We start from the raw sequence: 17,702 nt of genomic DNA on the forward strand, positions 1-17,702 counted from the left end.
TGTTGCTCATCTTCACTTTCTCTTTATTCCTCACAAACCGTATAAAGTATACATGTGTAAGCAATCAGTTTAATGGAGTTTCTTTTCTTTTTTCTGTCCCCCCACTTTTGGTCTAGAGTTTTCTATCATCCTGAGTTGATTTGTTTTGCCTTTTCATTCTTTCCCCAATTGTTACACTCACTAACTTTTCTCTATCATGTAAGTTGATAGATCCTAATGAGTGTGTTTCTTCTCTCATTTTGATTATGATCAAAGGAACCTCTGTTCAACTTGTTAAGTCTGGCTGCAGAGTCACACTCCTATTTATATTATGTTCTTGCCAGACTTCTACATGCCTCTGTTTCCAACTTCATCTTAATTACTTGTCAATCTGGATATTTTGCCAAGACTTGGTCCAATACATGACCTTGACTTCTTACGTTTATTTATTATCTATTTTCAAATTAATAACATGCCCCTAGTCCTCTGTCTTAACCTTCTTAAAACTTTAGGTTATATATTCAAGGCTAACATTGAGACACTTGGCTACTTTTTACTTGAATAGTTTAGTAATGTTTTATTATTTCTTCCCAAAAGATTCCAAAACAAAAGTACCATAAAATTTACTTTACAAAAAATACATTTCATATATGTTGAAAACTCCGTATATTTCACAGGATTATCTTATTTCTCACAAACTAACAACTTTTTGAGTAATCTGGGTGGTATGAGCATAAAGTCTGGTATGTGATAAGAAATTCAAAAATGATCTTAAAATATGATTGTATTAAATATTTAATACTTTTTTATGACTATTTTTAGATTTCTGATGTTTTTGGTTTGTTTGTTTTTTGCCTGCCAAGAGATGTCAATTCAGGGGCTGTGCACAGTCAGTGAGCCCGTTTTGTTCAAGGCTAGTGTTCTGCCTTGATCTTTAGCCCAACTTCTGGTTGTGCTTTGAGGAATTATTTGGAGATACGAATCTCATCGACTTTTCTACCCAGGTTGTCTTCAAACTGAGATCCTCAAATCTCAGCTTCATGAGTAGCTATGATTATAGGTGAGAGCCACTGGCATCTGAATATTTTCAACCTTTTTTATTTTTAAGAACAACAAAAAATTTAAATACAAAATATTTGGAGAAGTGTTAGGAAGATGGGGCTGGAGACGCTGGAGGCTAAACATAGAAAGCAGTTTTAGTGTTCCAGTGAACAATCCAAGGCCAGATAATTACACCAAGTGTGCTATAACAGTACAAAGCGTTTTGGCAGAGAGGAAAATCTAGGCAAGGAGATAGATCTGAGCACTTGCCGGCAGCCACAGGTGTGGTGGCAGTGGCCATTACCACCATACCTGCAACAAAGAGAATAAGGGACAAAGGTGCCAGAGGCGGCCGGCAAGCGAATTCTACTCAACTGAAGAACTGAAAAGGAGGAGATATCTTCATCCTGAAGATTGCAGACCAGAAACGACTCACGAACCAACACTCCAGAGGTGTATGTAGAAGCTTGACATCCCCAGAGGATGTCAAGAGTGCATTTCCTATCAAGCATTTTTGCCTTCTTCTTCATTTTCCCCCTACAATCCCTTCCCACCCAACTCCACAAGTTACACCCCTTCACGAAATTTATAATGTTCATTTTCAACATAATATCAACTGAGTATACATTATTTGAAATTTCCTGTCAACCACTATTCTAATAAAAGTTGAATATAACTCCATATTCTGAAGGAAAAAAAGTGATGTCATTTAATCACTACATTACATTTCATAGTACCTCAGTGGGGAAATAAACAAATGGCATTACCATTTATCTTTGTCCCTTTGCCCAAAACTTCCTTAATCTACATTTTTGTCCTTGCTCTGATTATTTTTTTACAACATCTGCAAAACAGAATTGGTATACCGTAGACACTATTGTAGGGATGTGTATATATCAGCTTGTCCTTTTACTATACCTTTCCTACTTTCCTCTTATTACAAATTATCCACCTTATCAAACCTGCCAACCACAATCACACTAAATCCAAGACAATCACATTTAAGTCCCACTTATGGTGGCTAAGGATATTGCTACCACGCCTGTGGCTGCCGCCCATCAATCCCCCACCCTACTACTGGAGATCTTCATCTTTGATAGTGAAAATGGCCTGGCTGAGCTGCTAGCACCAATTCAGGCCTTGGAAATAAACAGGAGAGTCAATTACCAGGTCAGAGGAATCAGCCCAGACCTACCAGTCTCAACTCCACCCAGGAAAAATTCACCCAGCCCAGGCAGAGGAAAATGCGCCCCCAGGAGTGGCTTTCTACTGGGTAAACAGAGGGTGCCACCCCCTACAACAGCCTAGAAAATCAATTGAAATTCAGTAAACATAAATCCTGAGAATGGCTCCAGGCTGGGCTCTGTGACACAGTAAAATATTTCTCAACTAATATTCTGTTTTTGAAGATAATTATTTGTAAGCATTTACTTTTATTCAAGGCAGCTAGACAAAACTTACTATATCACAAGTTTTATTATCTCTCAATATCTCCACATTCATCCTTCAAATCCTCCTTAACAAACTCTGAAGTAATGCCTGCTGGTATGGTAACATTCGGATAATTGATATGATAGTGGTAAAGGCTTCTTCATATGAGTACATGTTTTCAATGGGCAGTCGTGAATTTTGAGAGGTCATTTGAGGAGGTTCTTCTACTGCCCTATAATCGCCTTAATTTAAACCTAGTATATAAAGTTCAAAATTATGATTTCTATTCATATGAACACTGGTATTGTAAAGAATGAAAAGTGCACATGAAATGAGTGTACCAATCGAACCTAGATGATGGGTAGATAAAGGTAAATAGATATAAGCAGTAGGACATTTTTATATGTGAGTTAAAAAGTGTAAGAATTCCATCCAGAGTTCAATTCTACTGAACCACAGCACAATTCTCAGGAAGTCTAAAAGAGAAAATTTAGGGCATGCTCTGGTATCTCCGCTTTCTAAATTTGTTCTTTCTGGGGTCATCATGTGGAGTAGTGTTCAATAAATTGAGTAATGTTGACAAAAAATTATGGTTATGGGGGGTAGGAAATGGGAAGGAAAGAGAAGGGGAAAAAAGGGGGTGGCAACAATGCTTGATAAGAAATATACTCATTATCTTGCCCATGTAATTGTAACCCCTATGCATGGTATTTTCACAATAAAAAATATGGTTATGTAAATAATAGAATAAGTAGATCCCCATCCCGAAGGTATACTGAAAGCAAGGGACAACAGTAGACATACCTGCTTGATATAAGCTTTCTTTCTTCAGAGGGTAAGGATACTTGCTCTCCTTGGTAAGATTCATTCATATTGTCAAATTTAATGATAGGTTCAGTTTATTTTCAATCTTGTAGCATGTACTAGTTTATTTTCTTCATTTCTGTCTTCAATCTAAATAACATACATTGTTCCCGATTCTCTAAAATTCAGTGGTTTGGCTTTTGACAAATTAATTGTCCTATAAACTTTGCTGTATTAATTATTACTCCAAGCAACTACATACTTAAGTGAAGATATTTTCTACCTATGGAACTGAAGTAGAAATCTCACAATAGGAGCCTCAATATTTTCTCACTTTCCTCCTACTTTTACTTTACATCTTTCCTCAGGACTTGTTAAGTCTTATTTCCTAGCTGTTAATCAAGTTACAAGACCATGGTATATTTTCAGTAAATGACATAATACTGGTAAAGGAATCTTCATAGGTCTACTGGGCTACAGTGGATTATTGAGAATTGTGTGGAATAATTTTCAGTAAATTAATGCTGTTATCCATAATCTAGAAATATTATACAAAGTTTAGTCATCACAATATAAAATGCTCAAATGTTGTTTTTTTTCTGTATGAGACATTGGTTGCATAAAATCAAGACGATCTTTCGGTCCATTTGGCTGTGAGTCCTCAAAATATTCACAAATTAGTTCCATGGAATCAAACCAATAAGCATATACTAATTTTGATGGAATCAAAGACTAATGAGGAAGTTACAGGTAAGCTTCATTTGTAGCACAAGTCCTATAAAACGTCGGCCTTTTACTATGCTGGATGTACTATCTCTCTGATGGTGTAGTCAACATTTCTTGGTAACATGGCATTACCTTTCCCCTAGAATGACTGAGTTTAGTAAATAGAGCTCCTTCAGTTTTGCTCTCTTTAATGATGATAACTTTTTCGGTCATGTTTATACAACAAATAATTTGCTCAATCCTTTCTTCCTTGCAGGTGCAAGTCCTTAAAACCCTATCAATCCTGTTTCATAAATTATTACAATTGAACTGAAGTGAACAAAACATGTCAAAAATTGGCATAATTTTATTTTCTCCTTGAGGCTTTACAACCATTTGTTGTAATTATTTTTTTTCTAATACATTGTTTAATGGAAATAGATTAGTGTCTTCCATATACTCTCTTATATCTTGCTCAAAGTAAAATATGCTATCCTAGGGTCTGAACTCAAATCTCATCTTATACTTAAATGAATATTTGTATCTCTGCTGGACATTATGGTTGAGAACATGTTAGCCCCAAAATTTGGGGAAAAAATCACATACTGTCACAACAATACAGAACTGTTACAACAGAAATACAGTTTTTATCTGGAAATCATTTACTTATTTGAAATGAAAAAGAAAATATATAATGACTAAAAAGCGAACTGATTCCTTTCTAAACACAAGCAATAATTTGAATTGAATGTGACTATATAATTGCAGAAAAAAATCATACATGAATTGATAACCTCTTCTTATTAATCAGAACGTTTTAAATGGAATTACTAAACCGCAAAAGGACAATCCTTCACAAAAGAGTTTTAGTGTAATTAGTAAAGTACTATTTATAGATTCTGGTTTCTATAGCAACCACTATGATTAACCTTGTTAGTTATTTCCTGATTAAAGAATATGTGTTAAGTTCTTTTTCACAGAAACTATATAAATATTGTTTTGTCCTATTCCTTTGGAAAAGATGCTCCAGTCCAAAAAGTACTCTTTATTTTGAAACACTTCTCCTATGTAAAACTAAGTTTTAATGTATAAATAAATGATGAGTAAGATCAGAAAAGTTTTATATTTTTATCCAATAAATCTGAACAATTCTCTGAAAGGGCAGACTTCTTGTTTTCAGGGAGTAAGACAATTGGTCTTCATCATTTCTTTAAGACCAAAACAAAATTACCTCTCTGAAGAGGAAATGAGATTAGTCAATAGACACGTGAAGTAATGCTCAATTTCTCTAGCCATAAAGGAATTCTAAATCAAAACAATATTAATATTCCACCTTACACAGTTAGAATGGCTATAATAAATAGTCTAATAATGACAGATGCTTGGGCTGGAGATGTGGCTCCAAAGGAACTCTACCGTACTGTTGGTGGGATGGTAAACTTGTTCAAACATTCTGAAAAGCAGTATAAGGTTCCTCAAAGTATCATGAATAGAGCTCTCCTATGATTCAGCAATCCTACTTTGGTGCACTTAACTACTTCATCACTAACAAGACCTTTGTGAAGCAACCAGCACAAATATATTTATTTCAGTATTATTCACAATAACTAAGAAATACAACCAACCCAATGACCTTCAATAGATGAGTTAGATGAGTGGATCAAAAAATATGGCAAATATATACATTTGTATGTACATATGTATAGAGATAGCAATTCTATGTTTCCAACAGACGGGGGAACACTGTCCCTTTGGTTAAGAAATGCAAAGACTTGTAAAAACCGTATTAAGTTGTGTTCCAAAGAAATTTAGGTCCCATGGTTTCCCTTATTTGCAATAATAATATACATATAATATAATCTTATTAGATGAGCTGAACAGCTCAAAACTGATGAATATATGATCATATAAAATAATGTTAAGTGACATGAACTCCAAAATATGAAGACAAAAGAGCTGTCTATAGTTATTGTTTTAAATATGCTCGGTGATTTTATTTTATTGTTTCCTTTGTTTGATCTTTTCCCTAAGGCATATCTCCTTTTGACACTGTACTAAATTTTGATACCATATATCCTGTATATATATATATATATATATATATATATATATATATATATATATATTTGTCTGATCTGGGGAAGGGAAGGAGTGTAATAAATGCCTGAATTAAGGAACAGGACGATATATTGCAACTAGGATAACCACAAGACAGTATATTGGAAACGAACTTTACTTCTTCAGAAGGGGTATGCAGAGGAGTGAAGAAGTTCAGGTGGGAAGGGATAGTGGGACATCAAAAAGTGAAACTGTAAAATTGACCAAAATGTACTGTACTCATTACCTTATTCATGTAACTGGAATCCATCTGTACAGAACCTTTACAGTAAAACTTAAAAAAAAAAACATGCTGAATATTTTAAGATTGTGATTTCTTAAAATCCCTCTTGGACCTAGAAGTGCATAAAATTATATCATCTGGTGAAATTTCTCAAATCCCAAATTTTTAGAAAATATTCCACAGCCTGTTTCAGATCTTGGAAAGTTTCCCCACCTAACACCGTTGCCCACTCCCTCAAAGAAATGTTGTACAAAGCAAAATTGATGAAAACTTTTTACTCATAAGTATGAATCCCACTTTCAACTATATATCTCTAAGTTACTTGCTTTCATTTTCTTGTCCCTTGAATGAATTACACCAATATTATTGTTGATAAACTCTCCCTTCTCTTGGATGGACATTGCAATATGATAGAAGAAAAGGATCTTAATTTTGATTTTGGTTTTGGTTTGGGGCTTGCATCTATTCTTTTTGCCTTAGGGTGTTTTCAATTTAAAATCCCCTTGTATGCTTCTTATTTCCTGATGTGTGTCTTCTCATTTCAAATCAGAATGCATTTGGCAACATTTTCAGGAGGCGATGGAGGCATTTTGGGTATCAATTAATATGAGGTCAACATTTAGATTTGATTAAAGTTTACTTGCTTTTCACTTTTCTGTCTAAATAAATCAAATTCCATACTTGAGAACAGAAAAAAACGTTGGTAGTTCTTTAACACACTGTATTCGTTTTAGCATTGAAGAATTAGTACAATCTAACGTCCAGAAGAATATTGTATATATGGACTCTTACATCATGCTCATACTTTCAAAATTTTTTCAGTAAACGCTATAAAGAACTTAAAGAGATCATATAATTCACAGAGCAAAATTGTTAGATGTGATAAAGCTCCCTCTACCACATACAGATTAATCAGATATTCTGAAGATCCAATCCGTTTTATGGTTATCATTTGTAAGGTCCAAAACCAATAAGTCTGAACACAGGAGACATGAAGACGATTTTGAAATTTTCTATACTAGTCAAACTAACAACAGTTAAAACTGCTGTGAGAAACACTTTCAGGTGATACTTCTAAGGCTTAGTTTCCTCTCCTAACATTATTAACTTCCCAAATACAACCCTCATGTAATTTGGTCGAAGACTGTGAGATCATTCATCTAACGTATTTTCAGGTATTTTGATATCATTTCTTTCCTGTATTTTGGGATGATTAAAACTTGAAGACCCGAACTTTTGTGTAAGTCTGTTTGGATCAAAATCAATTGACTAACAGTGTGGAGAGCTGCAGGAGCCGCGACCAAAGATGGCCTCAAAAGCAACATTGTAGCTCCTTGGTCCAAGGCGCAGCCGTAAAAATGGGGGGGGGGGGCGCTTGGTGCAGCTGCGACCTAAGATGGCACAGGCTTCCACCTTTCATCTTCCCAGTGACGAGTGCTCTCTGTAAAAAACAACTGCTTATATGGCCATGACTTGGCTCCTAGTTTGCTTCGGTGTTTGCAGCCCTATCGTTATATGCCACGTGGCACTTCAGGATTGGCCATCCAGGAGGCTTATAACCGGAGCGTGGGGGCGGATGGGAAGGAGAAGCAGGAAGAACCAGGAAGAAGCGGGCAGGAGAGAAGTGGGAGAGAAGCTTGTTACTAAGTTCCTGAATAAACTGCATTGAGAAGAATTCCAGGTTGTGTCTTCCTTGCTCGTTGAGGTGGTTGTGACAGCTGGCGGCCTGTACGGGGAATTCAGAACTCTCTGTGGTCAGGGTGGTGCACCGGTAAGTTCGCAGGAAAAGGGGGAATCCGCGACAAGAGCCCGGGTAAGTTCCCAGGTGAAGTGGGAATCCGCGATTAAAGCGGGCATAATACGGGGCTCTTCTCTGTAGATAAAAGAGAGAGCGGAAACCCAGGAAGAAATAAAATACAGGCCTAAAGTGAAAGTAACAAAAAATAAAATTTTTAATAACTAAGATGGGTGCCACGACGTCATATCCAATTTTTCTGGCCCTGGAAGAGCTACTACGCTCAAAAGGACTAAAGTTAAAGAAGGGTACTTTACAGAGGTTCCTTGAAGAATGCTACATTGTAGCTCCTTGGTTCATAGTGTCCAGGAGCCTTACCTCAAAGGAAATGATGTTACAAATGGGCTACTGCCCAGGGCAAGGACTAGGAAAAAACTTGCAAGGCTGTAAAGAGCCTATTGATGCCCATAGGGGCCGCTGAGAATCATATTTGAAAGAGTTATATTTTACTGTTCATCATTGTCATACCTTGTAACTAGCATTTAGATATTTAAAGGATCTATTAAATTAGCATTGTATTTGGACAAAACATAACCAAACTGCAGGCCTATTTTCTTTCATACCTAATTAGAAATAAAAGCTAGAAGTTCTTTAAATTCAGTAGGCCAGTAATAGCTTATAATTCCCTTTCTTAAATTGACTCTTCTGCTGTCAGCTTTCTAATGACTATTTTCGAAGTTCCTGCTCAGGAACTTGAGGAAAAAATGCTTGGATTCAGGTTGATTTTGAATGTAAGTTTCCTATAACTCAAACACAAATTTTGATTAGTTTTAATTGGATCCTAAAAGTTTTGAATTTCTTGATTGATATAGTAGGATAGTAGAAAGATTCAAGTTTCATAGACTCATGAACATTAGAAGACAGTACAGGGTACATTTATTTAATGCTAACATCTTTTGTTATGTCACTTCTTAATCTACTTCAGGAGTGAACAGTCTTAAATTGTGCATTCAAATGATCTGTATTAAATGCTGGAAAGTTTTAACATAAGCTTTCAATTAACACATTTTTAAGTACTAAGTGATATAGGAAATGTTTAATAGAGTAAGGAGAAAAGTTTTTAAAGTTTTACTTAGTTATTTGCAGTTATACTTAGGACTGACATATTCTTTTGAAGAGAAGTGAAACTTGTTTTTCTAAGTGATGAAGAAAATTGTGATATTTGTAAAAAGCAGGTACTACTTATGTATGTGCTTGCACTAATGAAACCTGCTATTATGCTACCTGCTGGAGTTCTCAGTATCCGTTAGCTATAGATGCACGCATCCCACATTGGGTGCCTGTGCCAGTAGATGCTTCTCAAGCTGTAACCTTGTTTAGGCATAAGAGAGATTTTGGCATCACTGTGGCCATTGTAAATGCTATAGCTGTGGATGCTGCGGGTGCAATGGATGCCGCTGTCACCATGTCACATACTGTACAGACAGCTCAGACTTTAAATAACTTGTCGGCTACTACAGCCAGAGCTCTGGATTTACAACAAGCGGCCAATGCACAATTAAAAGAAGGACTGATGCTGCTAAATCAAAGGGTTGTCCTTGTGCAGGAGCAGGTTGATATCCTGTGGCAGTTGGCTCAGCTGGGATGTGTTCAAAAATATGAAGGGCTTTGTATTACTGCTTTTCAGTATTATAACTATACCCAAGCAACAAATTTGTCTAAACAACTGTCGTTATCTTTTAGGCAACTGGACGGGGGAATTCGACCAATTGATGTTGCAGCTACGATTGGCCATTGTCATGATAAACTCTACCTGGATGGATGATGCCCTGTTAAAAGATGTTTCCTCCTGGATTTTGACAGCTGTGGATCATTTGAAGGAGTGGGCAGGAATGGGCTCCCTTATTGGTATCCTGGCATTGGTGATCTTGTTGTGCCTGTGGTGCATATACCGGATTAGGAGCTCGCAGCGCAGAAGTATGGCTATGGTGGTCCAGGCCTTCACTGCCATTGAAGCCGGACAGTCCCCGTACACGTGGCTTGCCACATTGAAGGAATAGCACAGGGTGCGAGGCAAACGCACTGCACTTGCGAATCACTCCCTGGCGTGAGCCCAAGAAGAGCATGTTGGGTTGCAAGTGGGTTGATGCCCAAGATCCCACCTCTGCAAAAAAGGCATCGGACAGGCCTGGTCATCACTGGGGAAGGCACCCCTCAGGTGAAGACTAGTGCAAGGTCCTCTCATTAATGTTTTAGACACAGGCCCAACCTCTACTCTTACCTGTTGCTTAACAAAACAAAAAAGGGGGAGCTGTGGAGAGCTGCAGGAGCCGCGACCAAAGACAGCCGCAAAAGCAACATTGTAGCTCCTTGGTTCAAGGCGCGGCCACAAAAATGGTGGGGCTGTGTGGTGCAGCTGCGACCTAAGATGGCACGGGCTCCCACCCTCCGTCTTCCTGGTGACAAGTGCTCTCTGTAAAAAACAACTACTTATATGGCTATGACTTGGCTCCTAGTTTGCTTTGGTGTTTGCAGCCCTATCGTTATATGCCACGTGGCACTTCAGGATTGGCCATCCAGGAGGCTTATAACCGGAGCATGGGGGGGTGGGGGGGGCGGGGAGATGGGAAGGAGAAGCAGGAAGAACCAGGAAGAAGCGGGCAGGAGAGAAGTAGGAGAGAAGCTTGTTACAAGGTTCCTGAATAAACCGCATTGAGAAGAATCCCGAGTCGCGTCTTCCTTGCTGGTCGAGGTGGTCGCGACATAACAGAACCCAAATATTGCTTAATTGATTCATTGTAGTGTGAGGTGATGATTGCATGAATGTAATAATAGGCATGATTTCAAACATAAACATCGATATTAAAAATTCAAATACTCCTTCCCAATGTATTTCGCTATGCTTAATTTCCAGTGATAGTCATCAGGGTCATTATTTGTGATTTCCACAAAGTATTTCCTTGAAGAAGGGATATATATACATATACATATATATATATATATATATATATATATATATATTGCTTCTGTAATATTAACAATATACGCCAACAAACAAAAGGCATGAACTATTAAGGAGAAAGTAGTCAAGGAAAGCAGCTCTCTACCTTACTGTATTTTTCAGAGAGTGATGCTCAACCTAAATATACAATATCCTTTTGCTTAAAATTAATGTAATAATCATTTTTTCAAAGTTGGTCTTTTTGAGAATGTTGGACTAATTGTTTTGGTTATTTTTTCTATCTCGAGTCAAAGATAATCTACCTTGAGTCAAAGATACATTCCAATCTTCTAATATACATTTAAGCGAAATGCTAAGAACTCTATTACCTGCATATTTTCAAAATATTAATTTGCCATAAGCAAATGCTACCCAAATTTTATGATACCATACATTGCCATAAAATATTTACGAATCAATTTTACAACTGGGTTAATTAATTCCTACTTGCTTTTTCCATACAGTCTTTCATTGTTCATGAATCTGCTGTCATGTACATCTTTCTTTCTGAAATTACTTATTTTTGGATGTATTGCACTGAAAATCTCCTTCCGGGAATTGGACTGATTCTTCACTATATTTTCTTTTTCTAAATCTTATTTTCTTGTAAAGATCCTGTACACAGGAATTATAGATACATGAGCAAGGCAATAGTACACAATTAGTTAATCATTGTTACCTCTTCCTTTATGGTTGTTTCACAGTCCCTCCCTTCTCCAACTCCCATATTCTTCCCACCCACCCTTTCCTGCATTCGAAGAGGTCAAATTTTTCTCCAATATAATCTGCTGTGGTACCATTGTTGCAATAGGTCATCCTACAACCTTTTTTCAGGACTTTGTTATTCCCCTTCTCCTTCCTAGGTTAGACAAATGTATATATATGCTAGATAAAGCTTACAAAAATCCTTTCAGGTGCCAAAGGGGGATATATCATAGGGTGAAAAACAAATAAGGGAAACAAAATAGCACATAATATATAAAAAACAATAACAACACAGAACTGTTGCTTCGATATCTTGGATTCATTTCACAAATCAACATCTTTTATAGAAATATGTTCATAATCTTTGATCTTTACAGCTCATCTGAGATGATTCTCCTATATGGGTACTAATTACTGCAAATAAGGGAAACCATGGAACCTAAATTTATTTGGGACTACCTTACTTAACTTAATATGAATTTTTCCCCAGTTCTTTCAATTTCCTAACAAATGGGTATGTCGTTCTTTCTATAGGAAGCATAGAATGCATACATACATACATACATGCATACATACACACGCACACACACACACACACACACACACACACACACATGCACACACCATATTTTCTTGATCCACTTGTCTACTGAAGGTATTATGTTTGCTTTCATATCTTAGGCAGGGTGAATAGTACTGCAACAAATATAGCTGTGCTGGTAGCTGTAGTATGGCCTTGTTTGTTTTCAACTGGATAAATGGGCCTAAGTTGGATTGCTGAATCATAGGGGATCTCTATGTGTAGTCTTTTGACAGTCTTTTGTAGTCTATGTGTAGTCTTTTGACAGTGTAAACTGATTCAACCACTCTGGAAAGCTTGCTTTCCAGAGTGGTTGAATCAGTTTACACTGTCACCAATGATGGCCACATTCTCTTCCGCAACTGTTATTAATTTTCCTGGGCAAGACATTCTAATGTGGTGAGGTGGAATCTCAATATTATTTTGATTTGCCAGTTTTTTTGTTTATGCCAGCAAAGTTCAGTATTTCTTCCTGTATCTATTGGACATTCTTACTTCATGTTCACAGTAGTTCCTTTTTAAGTCTTAGCACACTTGCTGATGGTCTGATTGTTTCTTTGAGGATTTGTTTTTGGAGGAATTAATCTTTTGAGTTCTAAGTATAATTTAGATATGAGGCCGTTGTCTGGTTTGTAGCTACTTTTAAAGATGTTCTCCTAATTTTTGGATTATCTCTTGATCTTGCTAGCTATGTCTTTGGCCATGCAGACGCTCTAGAGTTAGGTGCAATGTCATTAGTCCAACTTCTCTTTTTTTGTTGTGTTTCTGGGTCTATATTAAGAATATTTTAGACTGTGCCTAGGAGCTGGTGTTTCTCTTGTTCTTTCCTGTAGTGTTTTCAAGGGTTCTCTTTTACCTTGGAGGTCATTGTTCCATTTGTAGTTGATTCAGGTGCAAGGTGATAGAGAAGGATCTAATTTTGGTTTTCTACAATGTTTATACAATTTCCCATCAATTTTACTGAAGAGAATGTTTATCTTCCATTTGATGGTTTTGGCTCCCTTATCGAAGATTAGATGGCTATAGTTCTGTGGTTTCTTTTCTGTATCATCGGTTCCATTCCATTGGTCTTCAAATCTGTTCTTGTTGCAGTATTAAGCTCTTGTGTTTCTACAGACTTGTCATAGAGTTTGGAGTCTGGTATTATAATTCCTCCAGTGCTGTTTGTTCTGGTAAAGATTATTTTTGAGACTTGGGATCTTTTCTTCTTCGATATGCATTTTTGGATGGCTTCTATTCCATTGAAATATGAGGTTGGAATGAATAGGCATTGAAGTTGGAGAGAGTCTTTGGCATTATTGTCATTTTCACGATGTTAAGCTTCCAAATCCAGGAGCATGGGAAGTGTTTCCACTTCCTTAGTTCTGCTTTAATTACCTTTTCAGGTTTTGAAACTTTTCATCATAAGGATCATTCATCTCTTTAATTCCTAGATATTTTATTTTTTCTGTGGCTTTTACAAGCAGAGTTGTTTCCTGGTTTCAGATCTGCTGTTTTCATTATTGGCATTCAAGAAAGCCATTGATTTTTGAGAAAAAATTTGCTACTTTACCAAAGATTCTACTCAGCTAGAGTAGCTTGGGAGTGGAGTCCGTGGGTGCTTTAAATACAAGATCATTTGATCTGAAAAGATGGAGAATTTTACTTCATCTTCCCTTTATATTTGCATCTTGTCAAATTGCTCTAGCAAGCCCTTCTAATGCGATATAGAAGAGGAATGGAGAAAGTGGACATCACTTCCTTCTTCCAAAGTTTAGAGGAAATTGCATTAACTTTACACCATTAAGTGTAATGCTTGCTTTAAGTTTGGTATAAACAGCCTTTTTTGAATTGAGAAATGTTCCCTGGATAGTTTCTCCATTGCTTTCTTCATAAAGGGTAGTTGGACTTGCCAAATGCTGTTTCTGCATCTTTGGAGGTAATCATGTGGTTCTTATTTTGTTCTTCTTAATGTGATGTATTACATTGATTGAGTTCCATATGGTGATCCAACTTTGCATCCTTTCCACTGTCACATAATATTCTGCACAGGATAAATTCAGAGAATGGAAGGGTCTTTAAAGCCATCAAGTAGAAATGATCAATCACCTTTAATGGGTCAACAATCATAATACTAACTTCAGTTTTCTCAGCAGAGATCATTAAAGAAAGAAGAGCCTGGAATGATATATGTCACCATAAAGACAAACAACTGTCCACCAAGCATACTGTACCTATAAAACCTCTTTTTCTTAATGATGGGTCAAATAATAACCTTCCCAAAGAAATAAAATTTAAACAATATATCTCCACTAAACCATGTCTATAAAAGTTAATTAAATATGTATTAAACGCAGAAACCCACAATGGCACAATAAAGGGCAAGAAACATCCCACAGAGAATCAAAGAAGCATAGGAAGAACCCTGATGGAACTGTCCCAAGAGGATGATTTTCATGACAGGAACAACCATACTGAAAGCGAAAAGATGGAATAAAATCTACCAAGAAAATAGCCCACATAAACAGGATGAAGTTGAGATCCTAGTATCCAATAAAATGGATTTCAAATTAAAATTATCCAAAAGAGATAAAGAACGTCACTAAATATTAATTAAGGCATTTCTCCTTCTGGAAGATATTACAATTCTAAGTATCAATTCACCAAAAACTGAGCACAAAAATTGATAGAAGAAGCACTGCTCTAATTTGGGGAGGGAAGAGAAATAAAGAAAGGCTGAAATAAGGATATAGGAGGACCCAATGTAACAAGGAGATGTACAAGATGCTAACTTGAAAATGAACTTTACAACTTTGTCGGATGGGGGAAAAGGGAGAAATTGGAGGGGGATGGTAGGGGATAAACACGGAGGGTTAACAATGCTTGATAGAAAATGGAATCATTTCCTTGCCATATAAGTGTAACACCTCCCCACCTGTCTTTATATATGTATATATGTATGTATATATATACATATGAATATATACATACATACATACATATGTATATGTGTACATATATATCTTTGCAATAACAAATCTATTGATTTTCTCTCATTTGATTGCAACTTAAACCAACTTTATAAATAAACCAGGATCATTTCTGAATCATAACCACCAAAATCAAATATTTCCAGATTGTTCTTTGAATATTAAATGTATCCCCTAAAGTTGATCTTTCATTTGAAAGATTACAGCTACATCATTATGACTGGATTAGATGTACTCTGAACCTTCTTGGGTATGTAACATGACACATTTTAATGTAATGTCCAATTTTAAGATTATTTGTAATGGAGATAGTTTGGGAAAAAAACAAAATCCATGAACCTAAAAATCTCAAATTATTTCTACTTCCTAATATAAAAAAGATAAAAGTGCATCATTAGAATCAGGAAATCTCATGCCAGTTTGTTTTTCAAATTTTCCAAACAGTGCATCAAAAATATTCCCAATTCAGGTGTCAAATATAGATACAAATATAACTTGAGGTGTTATTTTTTTCTCTTTAGTAGCCAATACTTTCTCTTAAAGTAGTAAGTCAAGTGCTGCTAACAAAACAATCCTATTACTCCTGGCTTTACACAATAAAGACAGACTCAAGTGATGATTAGCCCAGTAAGGTTGATCACCAAAAAAAATAGTACATCCATTGTCAGCAATATCTTGTCTTGAACCTTCTATTTTTTGTTGCTCTTTAGCATTATTGGTAACAGATTGAGCTGAATCGGTAAAGAAGCTCAGAATCTCAGTTTTCTTGATTTTTGATAATAGGAAGAGGATTTGCAGGACAGCGGGGAAAGCAGAAAGACCTGTATTGGATGTTTTCTCTTATATTTTATTTTTCCTGGAACTTACTTATTTGTGAAGCCTTTGCCTGGGAAGGGCAACTTTCCCCGGGAGTAGAGTTAAACCTCACATATCAGGTTCCTTTGACCTTTTGAATGGCTCCTATTGTCCTCTTACACATCCAGAATTATGTGCTAACTCCTCTGGCCTGGTCTTTGTTAATTTCTACTCTAGTGATTGAGAAGGGCTGCCTTCCCACCACTGTTCTATAAGGAGTTAGGATGTCTTGTGTGGTCTTAAATATTATTAAGATTAATCTTGTTTTTTGTGTCCTACTCCCAGTGTGGTACTCACACCTTTCCCTTGGTTTCCGGGCCCTCAACAGTCTGCTATGGTCTGTGATCAGCAGGAAAAAGATTACATCTCCTTGTTACTTCATGGTGGTAGTGATAGAATCTGCTTGCACATGGTTTTGGATTTTTATCCCAGGCTCTGTCTGTTGATATGGCAGCTCCGGCTGTGGACACCTGAATGTTATTGAATCTGTCTCATTCACCAAGCTTTCTGAATTTTTTCTCTCTGACTAAACAGTACTATGATGACCTTTGGACCTTTCCCTGGTTTCAACTCAGATCTTGGCCCCTAGCATCTCCTCCCTCATCTTCCTCTGAAATGTGTTGTTGTTTTTCTAAACGTACAATGTGAAGCTATTTTTTCACTTGTTTTATATATTAATTTCCTATGTTTTATCCAATGTTGTCACTGTATTTGAAAACCAATCCAACAACGAGCCGCAGAAAACAACATGTTCGAAGTAAACTTTATACCATGTGGGAGGGGATACATTAAAATACAAGAAAAATTTGAGGAAAATGAACAGTGGGTATGAACATATGACCAGTAAAGGACTTACTGCCTTACATGTGAAAGTCTAATCCCTCTGTATACCACCTTGACAATAAGATTGACTTTATTGATGAATTCATACATACACTCTTTTTAATTCTCATAAATGTACATTGGATGCTAATGTTGATAAGTTTGCAGTCCATATACAGACACATGGACATAGTTCTCTTCTATTCACAGCCAAACATGAATAGAAATGACACAGTTTACGCTATTTCTGCAGATTTCCAGCCATCATTTACAAATTAATGTTGAATTTTTTCAAATATGTCTGTATCAATCCAAATAACATTTGGAATTACAAATGAAGTGTAATCCTGTTGCTTAAATATTCCCATAATTAGAAATCCTCATATTTTAACATCTATCAGAAATGTGGGCAATATGCTCACATGTCAAACTTCCTTTTTTGTAGTCAAATACTTCAACTCTTCTGATTATATAAGAATCCTATTCTCTAATAAGTACTTTGGTAAGGAATATCTTCCTAAAATGTGCTTCAAAGGCTATTACATTTAGCAGTAGGAATTTTGTGTCCCTGGAATGAAAGTCAAATATAAAATGGTGGGAGGAGGCACCCTCAGATGTTGTAACAATACTGCAGAAATTTTACATCATTTCCAAAATATTTGCATTAAAGACTTCCATCCAAATTTTATGGTGCTTCCTCCTGAGGAGGAAACCTAGATATCAATGATTCAGGA

This window comes from Dipodomys merriami, unplaced genomic scaffold (assembly GCF_024711535.1).
Source record: "Dipodomys merriami isolate MVZ:Mamm:240054 unplaced genomic scaffold, mDipMer1.0.p SCAF_18, whole genome shotgun sequence".
Classification (NCBI taxonomy): Eukaryota; Metazoa; Chordata; class Mammalia; order Rodentia; family Heteromyidae; genus Dipodomys; species Dipodomys merriami.